We start from the raw sequence: 9,082 nt of genomic DNA, 5'->3' as shown, positions 1-9,082 counted from the left end.
AATCTTCAGTTCCATTCTTGATTTGTTTTTACAGAGATTAATGGTAAAAGGAATCTTTGTCAACATTCGCCTAAAAAGAGCCGGTTAAAGAGTTTGAAGAGGGAAGCTAGTTTTGGTTTGATTTCAAAGAAACAGAAGGAGAGAGGCGCCGAAGAGCTCGGGCTTTCAGGTGCGGATCGCCGAGGCCCGCAGGTGTCCTGGGGCTCGAGAATGGACGACACGTTTCTCTCTAGTCTGTACCTGCTTTTCAGGGCCACTCGCCCATCTCAGACCTTATCAGCCGGTCGGGACATGGCTTTTGGTTATTCTCCCAGCCAGGGAGGCAGATCCACCGGGTGCAGTTGTGATCCGTGTCGGTTCAGGGCGTGTGTGTGCGCGCAGGAGGGGGGCAGGAGGGAGTGCGTAAGACCCCCTCCTCAGGGGTGTCTTGGGGCAGTTTCTCCCCAGGCTGCTGCCCCGACCTAAGAAGGTGACCCCTCCTCGTTCGGCCCGAAGTGGCGGGAAGCCGGGTCCTTAGAGGCGGCCTCTAGGAGAGGGAGGTTGTAAAACCTGGAGGAGGATCCGCTGCGCCCGGCCAGGGAGGGCGCCGGGGTTCGGGGCCAGGGGCCGCGGGCTTTCAGGTAGAGAACAGCCTCGCGAGCGGGTCCTCGGTGGCGCTGGGGGACCGGGAGCGGGGCCGCGGCGGGCGGGAGGTTTCCGGGCCCCTCCCGCGCCGCGGGCTGGTGGGGAGATGGCGGCGACGGTTTCCCGGTTCCCCCGCCCCGGACGCCGATGGCGGTGCGTTCCGGCCCTCCCCCACCAGCTTCTCCCCCACGGGAGCCGTAGCCGGTGAGGCCGGGAGGGCGGGGAGCGGCGGAGGAAAGGCTAGAGGGCGGAGGTTGCGTGGTGCAGGCGGCGGCGGCGGGAGGAGGAGGGCCGGCGGGCGGGCAGGGAGGAGGAGGAGGCGGGAGCCGTATCGCACGCAGCTCCAGGCGGGGCAGCCCCGGCGGCTGAGGGACGCGGCGAGACCTTGGCGGGACGGGGATTTAACCGGGGCCGGGCCCAGCGACCAGGTGGAGACGTCGCCGGAGCCATTTAGGCACCCGGAAAATGCGGGTGAGTGTCGACGGCGCCGGGGCCGAGGAGAGTCGGCGGCGCAGGCCCGGCCCGGAGCCGCGGTGTCGCAGTGACTGGGGCCGCGGCGGCCGAGCCCAGGCGCCCGGCGAGGCCTGAGCCGCCGAGCCGCGGCTGGGCGGAATGGCGGCTGGGCCGGGGGACTCGTGGGCGGAGGGCGCCGGGGGCGGGAGGGGAGCGCGCGGCCCGGCCCTGAGTCACCCCGGCCGGCTGGGGCCTGGCCGGGCCGCGGCCCCGGACGCGGGCACGGGGCGGCCAGGCCCGGACTACGCACTGGGAAAAAGCCCGATTCATGGCGCCCGCCCCTTTCCCAGCGCAACCGGGCTCGGGCCGCCGGGCGTGCGAACCTCGCCTCTCCTCGGGCGGCGACCCCCGCGGGGCGCCCGGACCCGTGCCCTCTTTCCCTCGCCCCCTCGGGATCACTTCTCCTCCGAGCGTCGCTTGCCCCGGACTCGTGCTCTCAAGTAAAGTACTGGGGCTCGTGCGCTGAAGGAGCCGCGGAGCCGGGCTCTCTGCTTTCCGGTTCCCTGCCCGCGGCTCCCGGGTTCCTCGCCCGCATTGTTGCGACTGTTCGGGGCGCTGTTATTGGGTAATAGTCGCCCCTTTGCCCAGTTCTCTTGGGGGAGCGGGCCGGGGAGGCGCGCAGGGATGCGGGTGCGGCGGCCGAACGGGACGGAGCCCCCAGTCGCCGGCCGAGCGCCCGCGAGTCGGGCCCGGCCTGCTCCGCCGCCTTGGCGCGCCCCCGGCCCCGCGCCCGGCGGGAGCGCGCGCTGACCCCGCAGGTAACCCGGGCGCCGGCCTCCGCCCGCGTGCAGGGGTCGTCCCGCGCACCCCTGCCTCCGCCCGGGTGTGCTGTAGGCCGAGTGCTGGTTCGGGGAGAAACGCTTGGTGAGCATTCCTTGAGACTAATCCCCCAAAGTTCGGGGTTTTCTCCCTTTAACGAGCTCTCTGCCAAAAATAGGATCCTCTTTTCCGATTGGATCCCTGTTGTTGCCCAGAGTTCGCAGTTGGGGTTAGTGGTGAGGGTGCAAATGGGGGAGTTGTAGTTAACTCAAGTATTTATTTGCTCTGTGTAACTGCCCTTCCCCGTAGGGGCATTAAAACAGTCCAAGTTTGGAGTGGAGTAGTCACGCAGTTTTGGAAATACACTCGTCGGAGTCACAGAAGGGAACTAAATTCACTTTACGACCCCAGCTTCTAGGACCTCGGCATATCTTAACACGCTGCAAAAGCATGTGCAGTTGTAAGGTTAACACTTCATTTTGTGGCCACTCTGTCTACCCGATTTTCCGAAATCCTGGAGCGTTTGTGGGTTGTGCAGCAAAATAGGGAATGTTGTTTTAAAAGCAGCAATATTTTGTCAAAAAAAAAAAAAATTGGTATGACGTTTTCTTGATCTCAAAGTGTTCTTGGATATTAGAAAAAATTTACTTGAACGTTCTATTTGTTGCTTTCCATGGTAAGTCGAAGTAGTTGCATCGCATTTCGAATTCCGAAGCATGCAAACAGGAGACTGGCTTGCTATTAACTCTATTATGACCATTTTTGGAGGTTTCGAGACAGTGCTCATTAAGCTGGAGAGGGGTGGCTGAAATACTGGCTTAAAATATTTAACTTTTTTTGTCATTGGAGTCATCTTTTGAAAACTTATGTTACAAAAAACCCCACAAAAACCAAAAAACACCTTGAGCTGTAGTAGTAGAGTTTCTCACCGATTTGTAGTGTCCTCTGTGTCTTAGGGCCACCGGTTCAAGGTCCTTGCTGGTACACCCCCTTTCCTACCGTCCACCACCTCGGGGAACTAACAGCCCAGTGAATGCCTGGGCTGATTTCTGCAGTTTGCTTAGATACTACAGCCCCGTCGACTCCTTTGCCTGTTGCTGAATATTACCTTCTAGAGATAATTAACTTAGTCTGCGTTGCCGGTGCAGCCTTACTTCCCATACTTTTCTGACTGAATTGCTTGAAGGCAGGAGGCATTCCTTCTGTGTTTTTGCATCCCCAAAGTAAATAGCATAGAACTTTGTCATGGGTACCTCAGTTGTTTTTTGAGTGAATAAATCTGGTATAGTTCTAACTTAACACCGAGTGTTGGACCACCTCCGATTTTGGCTACAGAAGCAGTCACTGCACTTCCACTGCGTAAGAATGCAAGTTTAATTATAATTGTTATTACAGCACCCCAGGGACTAGCACAGTGCCCCGACAGAAAAAATGCTCAGGTTTTCTTCAGCTATGGCAATCCAGGAAAGTGCCAAGAAAACAAGTTGTGAAACTTTAATTTGCTTTTTTTGTTTGTTTCAAAGCTAGTTTTAAGGTACAGATTTCTAAAATGTGTGTGTGTGAGTGTGTGTTTTAAAACAAGATTGAGGTCTTTCCCCTCAGGTTAAATGTTGCAGCCTTACCTTTGAAGTGAAGTCCTTTGGTGAGTTAAGGCTCTTCCCTCTTGGAAAGAAGATGCCAACGCAGCGGTGGTACTAGAGCCCGAGTGACCTTTCTCACAGGAGAGACCTTTCTTGGGTCCTTGAGGGCCTTTTATCAGAAGTTCACGCCCAGTTTGCCCAGCAGGCGTAGTATGCCTTCCTTTCAGCCAGGAAAGGTCAAAGGAATGTGGTTTAGATTGAGGAGTAGTTACTTGCCATCCTTCAAGTTGAAAATTAGGGCCCCCCAAAAAACATAGGAGTGTGTTTGTGTTTTATTCCTCGCTGTTTCGGGCCCTGCATAGGTTCCGAGGCCATGGGCTTTCTACCTCAGCAATTGAGTCTGGAATAAAATGTCTTTTGGGGACCATTGGCTGAATTTTGAGCTTGTCTTTCAGGTATGCCTGGAGAAAAGAATGTACCATTTTTAAGGACCAATTAAAAGTTGACCTTGTTTTTTTTTGTTTGTTTCTTTAGGGGGAGGGATATCAGGTAGTTTCTCAACAAATTCTCTTCCTTCGTTTGCCTTTCAAAACTGAGAAGTGAACGTGAAATGAGGAATAAAATTTAAATAAAACCTTAGGTTTATTACTAAGGATTTAAGCTCTTTGTTTATAATGTGTCCATTTAATAATGCACACTATAAATAGAATTATTATATTTGATGGCTTTAAAATTTTTTACTCACAGGGATATAGCTTCTGAAAGAGACGTGTGTGTAAGTTATTCATGTATTTTTGCTTAGGTATAGAAGATGTTGCTTGGGAGAGAAGACATGGGATCTGGTTTGCACTTAACTTTGCTGAGCCTCTATTTCCTCATTTATAAAGTGAGATGGTTTTTCATTGACTCTTCAGTTTTCCTCAGGCCCTCCAAGTCTGGGTTCCATGCGAATGCCATAGCTCCTAACGTTAACAGCATTTGAGGAGCCATCCTGTAAAGCGTAATCTTATTCGTGCTTGAGAAACAGGGTTGTGAAGCCTAGGCTTGGCGGTCATTTAAATGTTCTCCCTTGGGACTCTGGGATCAAGTGAGCAGAGTCTCCTGGCAGCTTCCCCTTCACTGCAGCACCCGTTCCCAGAATTGGCCTTGCTGCCCTTTCGTCCTGCTCTCCCTCGGTCTCGAGTATCCTGTCCCCTTCCTGTCACCCGACAGCCTCCTGCTGCTTTGGAAAGGCTCCTCTCAGGTCCTGATGCTCCATCCGGGGTGGGAGCCTTCCCTGGGGTCCCGCGAGGCCCCACCCGGGTCACTGTCCTAGCAGTTAACCTTGGACTAGACTTGTGGTTCCTGTGGAATAGACAGACCTCCTGGAGGGCCGGGACCTTGTGACGGGCAGGTGTCCCTGTGCCAGTGCGCTGCCTGCTGCAACTCATGTAACTCACACTTTGTTCTTGATCGGCGACCCACTTAAAATCTTGATCAGGCCCCGCAGAGTGTGGCGCTGTTGTTCAGTCCTCTGACGGCGTCGAGGAAGCAGCTGAGGCTTCTTTGGGTGGTTAAGATCGGCCTAGTGAGTGGTGAGGCCTGGGTTAAAACATGACAGGGAGACTCCAGGGCTCCAGCTTTTAACCGGATGCTCCCGAAGTGTCTTATTTATTTGAAGGTGGAAGAGGAGAAGAGAGCAAAATTGAAATGCTTTCAAGATTGGTATCTTATCATTGATAATTAGGACCGAATTCATTATGCAGAACTGGGTTGCCTACCAAGAATGAGCTTATTCTTCTTGGTCTTTTAGTAACTGGGGGGCATTGAAGGGGAGTAATGGGCATTGATGGGACAGAAGGGAACAGTTCTGGAACTTTGGGACTATTGTTAAGTTGGTGTGATGTGACTCACTGGCCTTAAATTTATGAAACCATTTAAGCCTGTTCATATCTAACGAGCTATGATTTTTTTAAAAGGCCTGTGTCAGAAAATAGTTTGGAAAACAGATTGTATGAAATGTGTGCTTAAAATGTGTATGTACTCATGAAAATATTTATAAAGTAGTAAAGATGGTTGTAATTTTAGGATGGTGAACTTGTGTGTTTTTAAAATATTCCCCCCCACCCAAGTTTTTATCTTATTTATTTAATTTACTTACTTATGGCTGTGTTGGGTCTTCATTGCGGTGTGCGGGCTTCTCATTGTTGTGGCTTTTCTTGTTGCAGAGCACGGCTCTAGGCGCGTGGGCTCAGTAGTTGTGGCTCACGGGCTCTAGAGCACAGGCTCAGAAGTTGTGGTGCATGGGTTTAGTTGCTCCGCGGCATGTGGGATCTTCCCGGACCAGGGCTTGAACCTGTGTCCCCTGCATTGGCAGGCAGATTCTTAACCACTGCGCCACCAGGGAAGCCCCCCACTGAAGTTTTTAAGAACCGAAAGATAATACAAATGATCTCAGGGTAGAGGAAACCTCTCGGCATAACACCAAAAGTAGGAACTGTAAAAGAAAAGGCTCTTTTCATTACTTTAGAATAATTAAACTTCTGCAGGTTAAAATGCCATAAACAGAATTAAAAAGCAAATGACAAACTGAAATATTGTAACTTACAAGTAAATTTACTTTGTGTACTATAAAAAGAGGGCTTATAAAACTAAGGTAAAGACGATGCCCTCCTCTCCTTGGGGAAAAAAAATGAGCAAACTAGTAATTTTTAAAAGAAGGATCAAGAAACAAGACAAAAATTTCAGCTTTACTAGCAATACTCTTAGAAAAGTAAATCAGTGAGATAGTGTTTTTAAAAACTTGGGCATAGATTGAAAAATAAGCCAGTTCTGGTGAGGGTATGGAGAAATGAGCCCATTCATTCATTGCCTGAAAAAGAATGATTTTTCTGAGAGAACTGTGTAAAAAAAAAAAATATATATATATATATAGTGTGTGTGTGTGTGTGTATTTATACACTTTGAAATAGCTAATCTACTTTTAAGGATTTAGTCTAAGAACATATAAAAAATGATTACTATTCTGTCATGGGTACACTATTATTTAATGCTTTCTTATTGAGCATTTGTTTTCAGGTTTTGCTGTTAAGGATTATGATCTCAGCATTTTTAGATAAATCTTTGCATTTCTGTAATTCTGTATTCAGTGAGACAAAAACATGCTGTAAAGCAGTATATGTAATGCTTAAATTTTTCTTTTGTTTTTAGTGTGTATGTATGCGTTTTAAAGGATAATAAGCCAAAATGTTTTTAGTGATTATCTCTGAATAGTGGAATTATGGGTTATTTTTAGTTTATTCTTTTGGTGTTTATTTTTTCGTCCAACTTCCTACAGCACACATGTATTTATAATGCAGTGGGTTAGCTTATGAAGACAAAAGACAATAGAAGCAGCGAGGCTGCTTCTGAGCAAGGTGTTTCTGCTCACTCAGTTCAGTGCTGGAATCACTCTGGTGTTTGCTTTATTTGCAGGTCCCTTGCCAGGTGTGTTGACGCATAGGGTAAATCTCTGACTCTCAGCCCTCAGGTTCTCCTAGCAGCTCATCTTCCCATCCCCCCCAGCTGAATCCTTCAGCTGCTTTAGGTCCCTGCAAGTTTCACACCCTCCATGAAACTGTCTTAATCTCATGAACCTCATTTATGTTTTGTTATTTTGTTGAATCACAGCAGTGCATTATGTACTAGTGAACTGTCTTGGGTGTGGAAGTTTCCTTTTCTTAGAGATGCTGTGAACTTCCTGTCCTTTTTTGCTGACTTTACAACTCCTGGCAGTAGTAGATGGATGTTTAAACCTGTCGTCATCATGCCTAAGAATGTAAATTTGCTAAAAATTAGAAAAAATAAATTCTTTTGACACATTTTGTGCTCTAGCCTGGAACGTTGAAACGTTACTATTGATTTAAGAGACGTATTCTAAATGACCCAAATTAGGGATGCTTTTGGCCATCTGAGAAAACAGGTGCACAGAACGTGTCCCCTGTTAGCTAACATAGTTCAGTGTACCTGGGCAGCTTCTGGAAGTCAGGACGAGAGAGAAAAGCCAGGGAGCGCAGAGCCCCCTTCCTGCAGTGGGGAGGGAGGCCTGCTCTGGTCAGACTGGAAGGAAAGGTTTGAAATCGTGGATGAGGAAGCTGAGAAACCGGAGACTGCGGACTTCACTCCCAGCTGGAGGCCCAGGCGTGAGGGCTGGAGGCCTTTCCCCTCCCCGAGCCCTAAGTTTGTCTTTGGGAACTAGGGGACTTCAGTTTGGGGGAGGGTGGAGAAGAAAAAAGTCCAAGAGTGATTTCTTCTGACTTCTCCAGTCTTACAGAATCATCTTGCCTTTGGTAATAACCACTATTCCTCAGCACTTAGAATGTTCCAGAGACTGGGCTGAATCCACTTTGGTGGCTTTGGAGCTGTTCCCCCTCAGCTTTCTGCTTCTTGCAAATAAATGCCTCATTTTGGACAGAAGTCTTTCCTTCACTTCCCGGGGTGAAGGTAGCCTTGGACACTCAGTGCAGGAATGGTTCACTAGTCAGTCATCACATGGAGACTCCTGAAACCAGAGGGTGACTAACGTCTACCCACAGGGGACCCAGAAGTCAGAAGGGAGGGCTCAGGGGTACCGAAGGTGCTTGGCCTGATCAGCAGTTTTGTTCCTCCTCATTGGTACCTTTGCAAGTGTCCTGTGTGTCCGTGCCTTTGTCCTCTGCCGGATGGTGTGTGTTTTGTTTTTGAATGTCTGCAGTTTAACGGGGGCATTTATGGTGAAGCCTGTCACGCCTGTCATCACTTGACATGATGAAGCTTTTAGTCACCATGATTTTTATAATAAGGGAGCCCAGCTTTACCACTCCCTGCATTTTCAGTAATTTTTAATTTGCCTAGAACAGTATTTGCCCACCTGTGTTCTGTGACATGTAAGACATTGGAGTGGAAGGGAAGATCTGTGAGTAAATGCATTGAGGAAATGCTAGGTTCCATATTGAGGGACTTTTAATATGTTAATGTGCATTGAGAGTCTTATAGGGAGACGTCTATTTTACAGAGAATGTGTATCTTACAGGATATGTGTGTGTGTATGTATGTAAGGTGTACCCTTAGTTTAATCATAGCCTTTGGGGGAAGAAAACCCTACTATCATGTTAAAGAGTGTGTTTTGTTTTGTAGAGCACATACTGATTTTAGAATCAGAAACGTGAAAGATGGCGTGCCATGCAGTAGAGGCGTGGTCTGGAGTAAACGGCTGTGTTCGCTTCTTCCCTCTTCAGTGGAGCGTTGATGAGCATCTGGAAGCACCAGGTTCTCGGGAGCAGTGAGGGAAGGGCCGCGGAGATCGGGGTCCTCACGAGTACGGAGTTAGACGTGTAGTTGTCTAGAAATGGTGCCTGCTTCAGTTTATTCCTGGTCTAAATAGAAATCCTAAATGCTATCACAGGAAGTCTCTAAGAAATTTCTTTAAGCACGTGGACCAGCCTTAATCCGTCCTCACTACCGAGGACCGACAGCAGGATCAAAGCGCACGTGGCTCACATTTTCTTGGACGTGTCAGATGTTGAAAGTACTTTTTAAACCTGGTAAATGCTGGTTGGTAACATTAACTACAGAGATGTTTCAAAAATTTTAAAGTCTAAACTGCCAGA

The 9,082-nt window shown here is 49.1% G+C and overlaps 1 protein-coding gene across 3 annotated transcripts in view; it reads left to right on the top strand.

The window, feature by feature from the left end:
* Positions 1 to 337: 337 nt before the first annotated feature.
* CUL1 (cullin 1) overlaps positions 338 to 9,082 on the top strand; it is a 106,464-nt gene continuing 97,719 nt past the window's right edge. The window contains exon 1 of one of the 3 annotated variants that reach the window (XM_067041936.1): positions 338 to 620. The gene's annotated coding sequence lies outside the window, so the exon portion shown is untranslated. Of the gene's footprint in view, positions 829 to 889; positions 1,096 to 9,082 lie in introns of those variants that run through there. The other 2 variants (XM_059074274.2, XM_059074273.2) reach the window with 2 other exon arrangements.

The sequence above is a fragment of the Kogia breviceps genome, chromosome 9 (assembly GCF_026419965.1).
Source record: "Kogia breviceps isolate mKogBre1 chromosome 9, mKogBre1 haplotype 1, whole genome shotgun sequence".
Taxonomy (NCBI): Eukaryota; Metazoa; Chordata; class Mammalia; order Artiodactyla; family Physeteridae; genus Kogia; species Kogia breviceps.
The sequence above is the reverse complement of the archived record's forward strand: the minus strand, read 5'-3'. Positions and strand labels throughout refer to the sequence as shown.